The 14,639-nt window shown below is 36.5% G+C and overlaps 1 protein-coding gene across 4 annotated transcripts in view; it reads right to left on the bottom strand.

Annotated features, from left to right (window-relative positions):
• Nucleotides 1-14,639, bottom strand: part of arid1b (AT rich interactive domain 1B (SWI1-like)) — a 717,470-nt gene that overhangs the window by 687,265 nt on the left and 15,566 nt on the right. The window contains exon 1 of one of the 4 annotated variants that reach the window (XM_039748146.1): nt 6,615-6,632. The exons of the other annotated variants lie outside the window; for them this stretch is intronic. The gene's annotated coding sequence lies outside the window, so the exon portion shown is untranslated. Of the gene's footprint in view, nt 1-6,614; nt 6,633-14,639 lie in introns of those variants that run through there. 4 annotated transcript variants of the gene reach the window in all.

Below are 14,639 nucleotides of genomic sequence, written 5' to 3' on the forward strand. Positions count from 1 at the left end.
TTAATGAATAACAGAATGAACTGTTTGGCAATGAATAAATAAAGAAAGAATTGTTTTGAGCTGCAGTGTAAAAGGCATCTATCCATTTGTCAGTTTTCAGATCTGCCTGCCCATTTAGCAGAGTGGTGAAGCAGAACACTGGAAAGGTCACCAATGCATTACAATACAATAATTTAACCTGATGCAATGTCTTTGGACTTTGAAAGGAAATGTGATCTGCAGTACATTACAAAAATACTTTTTTATATCTTACAAGGCTCATTTTATCTATTAATTTCCAGCCTAATACAGGAGAAAACCATGAAGACAAGGGAACAAGGTGTGAACTCAACACTAGGTTTCTGGATCAAAACTGTCCCAACATGCCACTCTAACAGCAATGATATTGAAAATGCATGTAAAAATGGAGCATGTATTTTAACAAAATATGTTTTTCTCCTTAAATAAACAACTAATATATAAAGACGCAACATATTATAAATATTTATATTTCTAATATTGTGTTGGGCATGCTTTTTGGGTATCCATTATAATCCAGCTAACAAGTGTCAGACGTTTAAAAGATATCTCAATTTTTTCAGAATTGCAGTGGTTGTCCTTTCCATGTCAGGCCAGTGCAATATTCTTGACTTAAGCAAAATGCCTTCTCCTCAAAGAAATATGAAATATTGTTGCTGTGACAGTGCTACTAAAATATAAGCAGTTTACTAAATCATACCAGCACCACCAGAACAAAAGTAAGAAGAACACACCACGCATAAATGACCAAAAACAACAATCTATCCATTCATCTATCCATTTTTAGGCCACTTACCCAATTTTGTGTTGCAGGGAGCCAATGCCTATCCTGGGAGCACTAGACATAAGCTGGAAAGTAAAATGTATGCTGCTGTTTTATATAAAACCTAACAGAAGTTTAAAAGCAAAATAAATGCATTCAGAATTACATTGGGAAGCATATATGGAGTATTTGTTATTTACAACATTTTCAGGGTTTGAAACTGGCAGCAGTCCAATTCTGAACCTACAATGCTTTCTGCTGGACTCTTAATTCTGGCAGTACTAATAGCATGATGGACAACTAAAATTTTTCATTGTAATAAAATCTGATTTTTTTTTTATGTTGTTTTTTTTTTTTGATGAGTAGAAATAAATACTATTATTACTATTGTAATTATTATTATTGCCCTTTTTGATTTTCTTCTTTGGGGCAGATCAACTCAATAGATGGCACAATAAAAGAACACAGGGCAGAGGATAACAATTGTGCTTTGCACATGCATGAGCTGCTCAGCATATATGAATGTGCACGGTTTACTTATACTGTGAACTATTGCTCTCCTGTGGATGTTTTGTTACGCATGCACATCGGAAGACCTCCTCGAAGGCTCAGTCGAGGAATGTGATAACCTGTCGACATGAGAGGGGGCGCTGCCAGTAACACTGTTATCTCCTTTTCCCACAGTGCTAAGAAGCTGCTTGATGATGGCATTTAACTCTGCCCCTTCCAGTCCAGAAGCCATAAAATCTCAGGCATCCCAAAAGGAGGCATCATTACTGACCAGAGCAACCAACCAGACTCTGCTAGAGCAACTGCAACCATTGTTTATTCCGAGATCACTGCTCAAGGGATGCACACCTACAGTATAAGCATTGTTTTTCTGTATTCTTTGCTGTCTCTGTAAAAGGGATGACTTGGTTGGTGCCTCAAAATTTCCTTGTTGCCTCCTGAGCTGTTTTTCCTGTACCCAGATACAGTTTCCATTTTAACCGGAAACTCATGTAGCCTTTCCTTTAAAGAAGTCTGCACGGTAGTTCTAATAATATAACAACTCTCTAATTTTGAGAGTTTCTGAGATTTTTCACATTCAAGCTGTATTATTACAAAGAAAATCTCAAGCAGTACAACAACCAGTAGCTAAAGAATGAAGAATTGTGATTCCTTTTTTTAAGGCATGCTTTTTTTATTCATTGATAATTAATTTCAAAATAGACCTAAACTGCAATTGTGACGGCTCCTTTAGTGGCATAGATCATTGCCTTTAACAGTTTTTTCTTCTATGGATGCTTGCGCTTTAATCACTTCTGTCGTCCCTGTTAACAAAGGAGGACCATGCATATGGCAAGCAGTTTAAACGTTTAATGTGTTTCTTTGACTGCTTGTAAATACATTATGACAATACAACTTTACATTTTAGATATCTAAAAAATAATTTGGAGTAGTCAGAATTTGAAATTGAGATTGTACATGTAATTAGTCAAAATGAGAATTATACAGTAGATAAAACTGAAAACTAACTAATCTGAAAGTGAAGTATCTCTATTATATTTTGTGAAATATTCAATTTAGAGATGTTTCCCATTGACTTCTGGACAGATTTAGCTGAAATTACAAATTCACCAGCACAAATGTGTATAGTAGACATCTGTTATTCTGAGTAGTTAACGTTTAAATTACAGATATGGTCAATTACATTTCAGACTTCATCTTGAATATCAGAGTTATACTTAGGATATTTTAATTTAAATAATTAAAGATATCTGTAAGTCAAAATGCAATTTCTCATATCTCTAATCGAAAGATCCATACAGTAGACTTGTGTGGCAATTGTCCGTAATATAGACAAAGTCAAAATGGAATTATTACAAATACCTCTAAAAACGTTGATCTAACAAATGAGTACAAGGTTTATTTATCAGCTATTTTGATCATTTTTATCCCTGTAGCAATAGGTGTGGCTTTATAACATAAAGTTTTTGTTCATTTTGCTATATTTTCTTATTTATTTAAAGAATGAAGTGGTTGAGATTGGGCAGAGTAGTTCAAATTACTAGTCCTTTAGGCTACCAAACACTTTCCATTAAACTGTACACCTGTGTGTCAAATAAAATGCAGTATTCAAGTCTGAAGAGTTAAATGTTTTACAGTCAAAATAGTTAAGATATAAGCATTTGTGATAGAGAACTTAAAACTACATAAACACATGAAGGACACACAAACTCCACAAAGAAGGTTTCACAGCTGAAAATTGAATCTGCATCCAAATGCTGTGAGGCAGCAGTGCAGCCTGCTACAAAATGGGTCTCTAATTTAAGTTGTTTGTAAAGAGCCAGCACAAAAATCCATCCACTTTCTGAATATACAGTACTGCATATATATAACATGGCCATTTGATGCTGGGGCCAGTGCTAGTAGCATCAGGAACAATACCACGCTGATTACACAATTGGTGTTCCCCATCAATATTTACTCCCAAGCATGTGTAACTGCATTTTGAGAATTACTTTTCCAATTGGATATCATTGCACTATGCCTACAATTAAGAAAAAATCTATAAAGTTATTTTCTGCAGTGGGATTTTTCTGGTTGCTTATATTTGTTGTAAATTTTGACTTTGTCTTTTATTTTATTCCAGGGTTTTAGAGTTTGAAAGATTCATGTATGATCATAGTTAGTAAGAACACTTGTAAACAATAAATAGAAAGCTCTAAATTCAGGCTTACCAGCCTAAAGATCAAAATAAATAATCCTTAGAGATTCAACTACTTGAGAAAGTGAGACAACTAAAAAAAGAATCAATAAAAGCCAACACAGACTACTTCTCAAGAGTGATGCTGACAGAAGTTAACAAATATGAAATGCTGAGACATTGTTTTTGGTCACTACTTGAAGGGAACAATTATGTTTAGCAAGTAGGATGCAATATAGATCTGATTAAGCTATCCAATGACTGCTTCACTGCTTTACTTGATATGTCACTGGAGGAAGCCAAGGTTGTTCCACTATACAGTACATAAGGACCAGATTGGGTAAGATATGACACCCTCTTGATGGAGGATGCAGCTTCATTGTTCAAATAGCATGCTTAACACATTTATATTTGTGCATGAAAAAAGCAAGAGCTTTTCAGAATCAGTTGTGCAATGAAAAAGTGTTAGCTTATTATAATTAAATAAACCAATGTAGCTACATCTTTTAGTTGATGGACTACACAGTACTGGACCTGAAGTAGTCAATCATGCTTTCTGAACCACAAAGTCTTCCCCTCAAGATTTTACAGATTATACAACGTACTATCTCTGTAAAGCTGTTATGAAAACAGGGTAAGGAGTGCATCACATAAGTTGTTTTAAGTTTCTGCTAAATAAAGAATTCTTATTTATCACAGCTTCAGAGAGTGGTGTTGTGTTGCATGTTGGTCAGACATGCAAGTAAGAATTTCACTGTGCTTGGCATATGATACACTAATACTATTAGTACTACTACCTTACCTTCACATCAATAAAACCTAAATATGAGTGTGCAGGAAAGAAAAACCCTTTTGATTAAGACTACCTAGAATAGATTTTTGTTTTTACAGGAGTGCAGGGAATTCTGCTGCTAAATTAGTCACACACAGTTTCATAGGCATTCCATCAGGCTGCTTCTATTTATTTTCATTCAGTTTCAGGTCATCAAGCTGACCTCATTCTGCTCAGCTTCCCAAATATTTTGGCTTTTGGTTAATCAGTTTTTTGAAGAGTCGGGGCAGGTGTTGACAAATTTCTACGTGACTTAATTTTCTATAATGCTGATTTTTAAGACAATTAAGGAAGGGCAATTTTTAAACGGGTTATGAAAGGGTAGAGGACTGTATGTTCTCTAATTATCTCAGGGCTGCTCTAGCAGTGGTTGGTCTAAATGATACAACCACGTGACTTCAACTTAAAGAGTGGTGGTATGACTGGGGAAGACCTTTCGCAATGGTTAATAGATCCACCTATGCTTGCTCAAGCTATCACTTGCCAGTGCTTTGTAGAAAGTTGTCAAAGGAGTAGGAGGGTATTGGCTATCAGCATTTCAACAGTGAAATATGTGTGGTTTTTAGGGACTCCCTATGCCCTAAGTCAGTATCAATTATTTTTGCATATACTACTATGATACCCTTGAAGCAACCGTCCATACTATATCCCTACACCATGGGTCAGCCCTAAACCAAGACTTTTCTAACATGGTTAAGTAAGCTGCTGAACTAAATTCTTAAAATGCTGTCCTAGTTTTATGGTTATGAAAAAAAAAAAACTAAAACCACTATTTTAATATCTAATAATCCCTATAGATCAAGGAGAATGGCAAAATAGATTGGTAGTTCCAAATTACACAATAATGAGGTTTGTGCAGGAGCAGAGTGTATGATGATAACTCACACAACCAACAAGGTTAAGATATTAATGAAATCAAACACCCTTTTTCCAGATCTCAAATGATGGGTCACACATGCTTAGCTACATGCTTTCTTATAAATATCGCTAAAAACACTAGTCACATTATCAGAAAAAGCAAAGAAACAACATCTGAAGTTGTGAAATCAGAAAACAGATACACTATATTTTGAGCAGTAGGTGTTAGGGGGATTAGTAAAATAGCCACTAATTAATATCTGCTTTTAGTCTATTCCACATGAGAAAAGCATAACATTCTAATTATTGAACAATTAAACACATAATAATGCAAGAATTACACAGAATGACCTCAAAAATTAATTACATTTTCTCTTTTAATGAAAGGCACCTTCTTGATTCAAAGTTAACGCATACATGCAACACTTTACCCATTTCACACTAAACTACTTGATAAGGGCAACCTAATGCAATTTTACAGACGCCAAAAAAATTGAATCGGAAGCCTCTCTTGGCAGTAATGGGCATACCAGCTTTGGAGAAAACAGAAGTCCTGAGCTTGTGTAAATTATACAAATTATTGCAAATAACTGTTCTGCATTCAAATAGTAACCTATATGGGTTTATATGTTTAAAGAAATGATGTTACTGTGTTAATCTATAACTACTGTAAGAAACAGAAGACAGAAATTCATTTTAAAATTTATTCCTAAGACACTGATGCTAAACTCTGTCTACAATATATAAATACTAACATTATATAAATTTACCAGTTCTCTGCAATAAGTATACAATTTCTTATCCTAAATTCCTCTATATTTTAAACATCTTCAAGAATACATTTTACTTTTGCAAGACGCAAATTCACAATTAGGAACAGTCATCTTTTTTTCAATTTTCTGCAATAAAAACTGATAATAACATACCATCTAGGTTAATAAAAAGGTAATACCACAATACAAAGGTACATGATGTTCATTAATGCCTCCTCAAATTGAGGCTCAGCATTTGTAAACTAGTCCATTTTTTATTTTAAGAATGTATTAGTTAATTAGTCAGATATAAGTAATAAAGAATCCCAATTGGCTTTCAAAACTATGAAGGTATTTTATTAAATAAATATATTTATTTGAATTATCTTATGAAAGCTGCCAACATTCTTCACACCAATAATGTGTTACATTAGATTGTGTGTAAATTCGATTTAATCATTCTCTAATAGTTGTCTAATATGAATTCCTGCTGTTCTGCATATGTAATAGAAAAAGTAATAAAGAATCTAAGGTTAGTTGGTCTATGGACTTTCAACACTGATTTCAAAAGTATCAGTTTTCTAATAAATATAGCACATAATGATGAACAAGTAACATTAATGCTTGTAACACACTGCTGTAATAATTTACTTCATTATAATTCTAAATCATGTTTCAATAGCAAAATGATATGTTGCTTACATTTTAATATTTTCATCATTGTATACTTCATATTATTGCCAATTTTTTCTGCAAATTCATTCTGTAAAAATGAAAAATACAAATTATTATACATATACAAGATCCAGTTAAAAATAAACAAAAATCTGGCATACACACAGTAGACATGAAAACTGTGAGAATGTGTATGGTTGCAGGATGTCAGTATGCATGTTGAGACTTGTTTACCAAGCAGCAGTCAGTGTTTTTGTTTTGAATAAAATGCACAGCATCGTTTAGAAGAACACTGTCAGTGTTGGATCACACAGATGATGCATCATGAGGATGCTAACAAGGGAGCACTGGAAGAACTATAATGCCCCAGCACATCAGTCACTCGCACTCAATGAATACTGATTCTGTCTTCTAGACTGCCCAAAATAGTTCCTGCAGACATTCATCTCTTTGCAAAATGAGAGCACTGCTCAAGAGTCACAGGTTCAAATCAGAAAAAGACTTCAATGATGCACCATAACAGTTGGAGAGTCGTGATGAAAGGGTTACATTGCTTTAAGCAGAGATGACTGTCTAAATGCAATATGTCTTGATAATACTGAGGAAAAATACAGAGAGAGAGAGAGAGCATCATACCCACCTGTCAGCTACACACTGTACCAACAACAGCAAGAGGTTTTAAGAAATGGAAAAGAACAAATGCAAACCGGTTTAGAGCATTCTGAACAAACAGAGGTGCTTTATACATAATAAAATCATACAGAATCCAAACACAGGAGTCCCAGAGAAATCAACGCATTACACAGAGTGCACATAAACAAAGAGGCAGTCATGAACAAAGAAACAAAATCTACGCTCATGATAACAGCAATAGCAGGAGAAAATAGTGGCCTACTCCTGAATGATGAACTAGCTAGCATACCCCTCACTCCTGCTGATAAGAACTGTGGCAGATGAAAGTGAATGAACACAAACACGGTTGTGCATCACAAGAAGCCTGGAATATTGTGAAAAGAAAGTACATATGTCCTTTTAGGGCCCATCCTACTTTCCATGAGCCAGGTTAACATGGGGTAGCTTCTTCTGCTGGGAGTGGGAGAAGATTTCATAGAATTACACTCCCTGAAGTACATGTGTATAACTGCCTACGTATTTCAGGCTATCATCCTGCATTACAATACTAGTTGAGCTTGATAAACTTACCTCGTCACCTTATGTGGATAACTTTGCCACTTTGTCACTTTTAAATCATGAAGGTTACTTTACTTTTACACCACCTATCTCTCTATTATAAAAAAAAAAATCTTGGGGAGGAAGCCTAGGGTGACGAGACGTGATCTTTTTGGAAGATAATCTGAAGTCCCACGAAATTCAATTTAACTTGCTCCCAGCTCTTAAAACAACAAGCAACAAGCAAAACACGCAGCTTACCAGCAGTAGAAAACCAGCAGATGATCTGACCGCTTCTCCTTGCGTACGTTCAGCCACCCTAACCCCCCAAACCCTCCACAACGCAAGCGTCAGAGACGCGAAGTGGTAAAAGGACAACTGCTGTACAGGCTTTGAAATAATCGGGCAGTGCGAGAAGCAGAACAGACAGCTCGCCAGCAGATGATCCGACCGCTTCTCCTTAGCATGTGTTTAGCCGGCCCCCTTTCACAATGCAAATGGCAGAGACATGAAGTGGTAAAAAGGACAGCGGCTGTATAGGCTTCAAAATGATTGACGGGCAGTGCGACAGCAGCAGAAAGACAGCAGATGATCCGATGGCATCTCCTTAGCATGCATTCAGCCGCCCCCATTCAAAACGCAACCAGTATTAGACGTCCTGCGAAAAAAAGATTTAACTATGCCCGGGCCGGAAATAAAGGACAAGTATTGTTTTTACAACGTCACATGAGACAAGCTAGTGAGCCATCATTTAAAACAAGTCCACAAACATTTAACGCATCATGTGCTCCCAGCTCTTAAAATAACGACAAGCAACAAGCAAAACAAGCAGCTCGCCAACAGCAGAAATTTAGCAGATGTTCTGACTGCTTCTCCTTAGTATGCGTTCTGCCACCCTAACCACCTGCCATACACAAACCCCCTTTTACAACTCTTGCTGCAGAGACACAAAGTGGCAAAAGCACAGCAGCTGTATGGGCTTTGAAATGATCGGGCAGCGAGACAAGCAGAACAGACAGCTCTCCAGCAGCAGAAAGACAGCAGATGATCCGACGGCATCTCCTTAACGTGCATTCAGCTGCACCCCCTTCACAACGCAAGCAGCGTTATATGTCCTGCGAGAAAGAGATGTAACCACGCCCGGGGCCAGAAATAAAGGACAAGTATTGTTTTTACAAAAGTTTTAAAGTAAAAGTGAAAAAATGCATATGTAACAATTCCCATGAAAGTAACAATCTCTTTAAATTGTATATCAGGTAAACCAAACTCGGGGGTAGGCGAATGAAGCGAGCAGGGGGCAGAGCCCCCTAGTCTGTCAAATGATAGTAAGCTAGTATAATAAAAGCTGCAATAACCAGGACATCTATAACCAGGAAATTGCTATATACTATATATTGAAGTCAACCAGAACTGGAACATTAAACCTGTCCAGAATCTAATTTATGCTGGACAAATTTATACAAAGATTTTATTCAATTAGACTAGTCCTGTCATTGCCACAAGCGTTCTGTTGATTCAGAAATACAAAATAAAGTAAACTGAAGCCTTGTTTGAAAAAGCTTAACTCATCACCTAAATTCTTGAATTTGGAAGACATCCACTGTATATCTCACAGAATGGGAAAAACTTTCCACACAAATGATCTAGCTAATCTAGAAGAATGCACAACACAGCAAAAACAATGAAGCACAGGCAAACATAGTGCAAGTTTACATCAACACACCTATTCAAAAAAATTCTTCATTGGAACTCAAATTAAATAGTGTGATGGAGTTGCTAAGATGATGCAACTTTAAGCTTTGAAGCTGCCATTTCAAGCCCAGTCTTTGACTCACTTTGTGACCTATATACATATAATCAACAAGTACTACAATTACAAAAAAAATATTTCCACCATTATGATATTTCCTAATTATTTTGCATACCTTGGATAAAGGCATCAGACAAAAAGTACAATAATTAGGGGTTCAGCCCAACAATGGACAATATATTAAAAGCTCTTATATCAGTAACTGATTTAGGTGTGCCAAAAAAAACATACAATTCTTAATAGTCATTAAGCAGCCTGGCAAAGTTCTGCTATCTATACTAATAAAAGGCAAAGCCCTCACTGACTCACTGACTGACTGATTCACTGACTCACTGACTCACTCATCACTAATTCTCCAACTTCCCGTGTAGGTAGAAGGCTGAAATTTGGCACGCTCAATCCTTACAGCTTACTTACAAAAGTTTAGCAGGTTTCATTTCGAAATTCTACGCTTAACGGTCATAACGGTCGAAAACGTCCGCCATGCTGAACTTTCTTATTTATGGCCCCATCTTCACGAAATTTGGTAGGCGGCTTCCCTGCGCTAACCGAGCCGATGTGCCTACTTATTTCGGTGGTATGACGCCACTGTCGGCCGCCATATTAAACTTTCCAACGTCAGACTCACTGACTCACTCATCACTAATTCTCCAGCTTCCCGTGTAGGTATGTTGAACTTTCTTATTTATGGCCCAATCTTCAAGAAATTTGGTAGGCGGCTTCCCTGCACTAACCGAAACCGATGTACGTACTTATTTCGGTGGTATGACGCCACTGTCGCCGCCATATTGAACTTTCCAACGGTCTTTGTTACTTATGGGCCCACCTTCAAGAAATTTGGTACGCGGGTTCCCAACGCTAACTGAATCCTACTTACGTACATAATTACGTCCATACCCTGCAGCACGGTCGCCGTGTGAGGCGCCATTGGGTCCCTCATCCCCACGCCTCCCACGTTGTTGGCTGCCTGCCTATATAAGGCCGTCCGTCGCTACAGTCTCTTCATTCCCTTTCTTGCTTCGCCTCGGGATTCTCGTCTCCTTGCTGATAACTGCATCCTTTTTATTTAATCCACGGCTTCTCCGCTGTTTTATTGTTCGTTTATTACGATTATAGTTATTGTGTAGGTATTTTAGAATTTACATTCTTCAGGTACCCATTTCCTTGATCGTTGCAACCGTACCCCCATAACATGTCTATCGAGGTGATCACCATCGATCAAAGAACTGTCACTTACCGAGTGGTTTCCAGGCCCGGAGATGGCACCTGCCTTTTCCATTCTCTGTGTTACATATTGCACGGCCATATCATACTCACTCTTGATATCCGGAGAAACATTGTGTCTTATGTATTGAATGACTGGGACAGGTTCAAGGTGGGGACTGATGACGGTACAGGAGGTAATTATACTACACAGGAGCACTATAAGAGTGAAATGCTTAAGCCCTTAACCTATGGTTCTGCATGTGAGTTGATGGCTGCCGCTGAATTGTTCGGTTGTCAGTTTCAAGTGTACCGAAATGGCCAAATATTTTACACCTTTCGACAACCGCCAATGCCTCTTAAACATCTTAGATTCACAGGTGACAATTTCAGTAGTGGACACTTTGATGTTTATGAATGTTTAAACTCTCAAAAGCTGGATGCGAAGTTATCAATGAAACTGGCTGTATGCTTACAACGCTTGACAGATGCCGAATGTCACTTCAACACAACAAGTCCTGCAAATACTGTCATAATTGAAACAAACCCTGAAACTCAAACCGATTATGACAGCAGCAATCCAAACTGTGAGATTTGAGACAAGATTACTGTTCACATGGCCAACTGTAAGTTGCATGCTCAAGAGTAAGCTCAGCACACAGCTTGGTCATATTACAACCGGAGGGCCGAAATGACAACGTGGTATACAAAAAGATCCTTAACAAATAATTATTGGTATATTTTCCCTCAGTTTAAAAAGGTTTACTTTTCTTCTTAATAAAAATTTAAGGCAGTACTTCGCCGCTGCGAAGCGTGGGTATTTTGCTAGTCCTGTATATAGTAATAGTTTTTTTTTACCATAATACTACTTTGACCTAACTCTAACTTATGGAACCATAAATCTGAAGAAAAAATAAAAAAAATAGTTACATGTGAGCAAGACCTAAAAAGTTTCAATAATAACTGACTCAGCCATTGATCCAGTAATTGATACAAGTCACTCATCCAATTCCATACACATGCAATCAAGTAATGGACTAAGTAGGCTCAGAAAATAAATGCTGTATTTTAATACAAATAATATTTTATTAAAAGTTCATTTTATTCATTTATGTTATATTTTCACTTCTGTTAATATGGTGTCACACACGTGCGATTAGGAGGCAGTCAAAAAGCTCAAAGGTGAGTGAAACATCGCGTGAGGAAGGATTGTCTCGTGGTGCTTACCTGAATGTCTTCTCTCAACAGGAAAACCGAAGAAAAATAATTGCGGCTATTGCCGGGCTTCAAAATGGCCGCCATAACTTCACTTCCGGCAACTCCATATGGCATCACTTCCGGCTCTCACCATGGACAGCACTTCCAGTTCCTCCTCCATGATGCCGTCTCCGACTCCCGAATTCAGCATCACATACTGCCAACCATTTCCTGTTCCCATAATCCACTATACTATAAAAACGCCACTTTGTCAACTCCACTTTGTTGTCTGTTATATTATATGTACTTTTGATCCCATTTTGCGTCTTTTTGATTTCATTTGTCCGCAAGACAATATACGGGGACGGTCCATAAAACTTTATCTTTGTGAAGATTCCTTTTTTGTGGTTCTTTTCTTCCACAATGGAAAACAACATATGTGAAGAAGTTTTTTTGGCATGAGTATTCACACCCATGAAATGTATTTGACATAGAAACTTTTGCAGGTTTATATCTTGTAAGGTAAACATATACCAGTATTCCATACAGTTTAAGTATGCTTTTCTATCCACTTGTGTCTGATGATTTAATACAGCTCTCTCAGGTTGCTAGGGCATTAAATACAGACCACTAAATTCATGTTATACTATAGACTCCTGCTAGGGTTATTGTCAAGTATTTGTATGGGCCACTTAAACATATTTACCTTTTTATTCCTTCCTTTTAATCCTTATTGATTGTATGCTTTCAAAGAGTCTTAATTTAAATGATTTTCTGAAAGCAAGCCTATGGCCATTACTAATAATAATTTGTATATTTTATATAATATAAAAGCATAAAAAATAACTGAGGAAGTTATTTTATGACTGGAAGAGTTAAAAAGGAGGAAAACATAAGCCCACTATCCTGTATTCTCATGAAAAATGTAAAGCTTTGATCAAACTGTAGCCTAATGCATGAGCATATTTACAAAATGAGATACAGCAGATTTTTATGCTAAATCTTTACTGATTCAAAAAGCATAAGAGACTGTGGCAAGTCATTATTACTTACAGCCTGAGCTGACACTCAGCAAAAATTATATCCACCTTCTTGCCAGCCTCTCAGCCATATTGGTTTTTCTGCTCTGCTTTGCAAGAACTTATGTCCACTTAAAGCTGCTTTTTTGCAACAGTACTTGATTTTCAGTTTAGAGTTTAATCTTATGTTTTAGCTATGGTAAATATGAAAGTGGAAAGAAGCTGTCTTTAGCAATTTCACCCCAGCAGTCTTACAGAATTATCCTTAGCTCATATGATGAAAGCATAACTTTATGGAAGCAGATCACCTTTTGAAACTGGTTACCATACAGTATATTATTACTTGAAAGTTATACTGTACATGACATCCATGAATGTAGAGTATTGGTTAGTTTCTGATATAAAAGTTTAAAAATTACAAAATGAATAATTAATTCATAGTATGTTGTGATCAACAGCTGACCACTGCATTGTATCCATAGTTGGTGCTATTGTCTCAACAGGGGATTATAAAGTCTACTTGATATCATAGGAGGCCAGGTTTGCAAATATTTTGAAAAAAGGCAGTAAAAAATCCTGGACAGGACACCCCACAGTCCTGAATTACATTAGGCTGGCTGAATTATATTATGTTGCTATAAGGTCTTGACATCTTCATTTAACTAGTGCTACAACTAAGGATGAACCCACCATTGGACATCAGAATAACCATAAAGCAACATAATTACATTTATAATTCTTAAGGGCTCAGAGTCATGGAATATAAAATCAACAAGCCTACACTCATGCTCTGGTGCTCTTTTACTATTATGTATTTGCACACCAACAGGAAGAGAGGCAGAGGACATTGGTTTGGGAGAGTGTATAATAAGTCTATATTCTAAAGCTCCTTTGGGGAACATTCCCAATAAAAGTAATTCTGTCATTAAATAATAACTAATGCAAAAAGGAAAATCAATGATTCTAAATAGTAGTTGTAGTAGTAGTAATCACCTGTACAAAGTACAATGAACATTACAAGTACACTGTAGCATTCTCTGTACATCTGATAAACCATTATACAGTGTTACTACTTTGCTACATAGTAATACAATATAATAATAACTAAATTGTAAAATAAGTAATACTGTCCCCTTGATCCTGGATGAATTGATTGATAGATATAATTATGGTATTTTAACCATACATTCAATCCACTGGCCCATCCCAATCCTAGTAATTAAACTTTTTTGTCTAGTTTCACCTCAAATACCCAAAGACCACTTCCTTATATTCAGCTACCTTGACAGAGAAGAAATGTCACAAAAGAATTCAAGCCATACACACTGCATTTAGTTCATCATATCTAAAAATGTGCCAGGTTGTCAAAAGACACAAACCAGTATAAGGGTATATTGTACACATACTGTATATGACATCAAATAGTTTTGTGCACACAGATTTTATCAAAGAAGGGGGCTCAAATTCTCAATGAAGAGATTGTTCACATCCACTAATTAAGATAATATTACATAGCGAACAACTATACAGCAAAACATGTCAAAATGATCTGGTCAAAAGAGGCATGGCTGTTGGAGACTGCTACAGTAAATCTAAATGTGTATTAGTGAGAACCTGTTTACAACCAATAATTAAATGCTCCCAGATAAGCAC

The sequence above is a fragment of the Polypterus senegalus genome, chromosome 3, assembly GCF_016835505.1.
Source record: "Polypterus senegalus isolate Bchr_013 chromosome 3, ASM1683550v1, whole genome shotgun sequence".
Lineage (NCBI taxonomy): Eukaryota > Metazoa > Chordata > Cladistia > Polypteriformes > Polypteridae > Polypterus > Polypterus senegalus.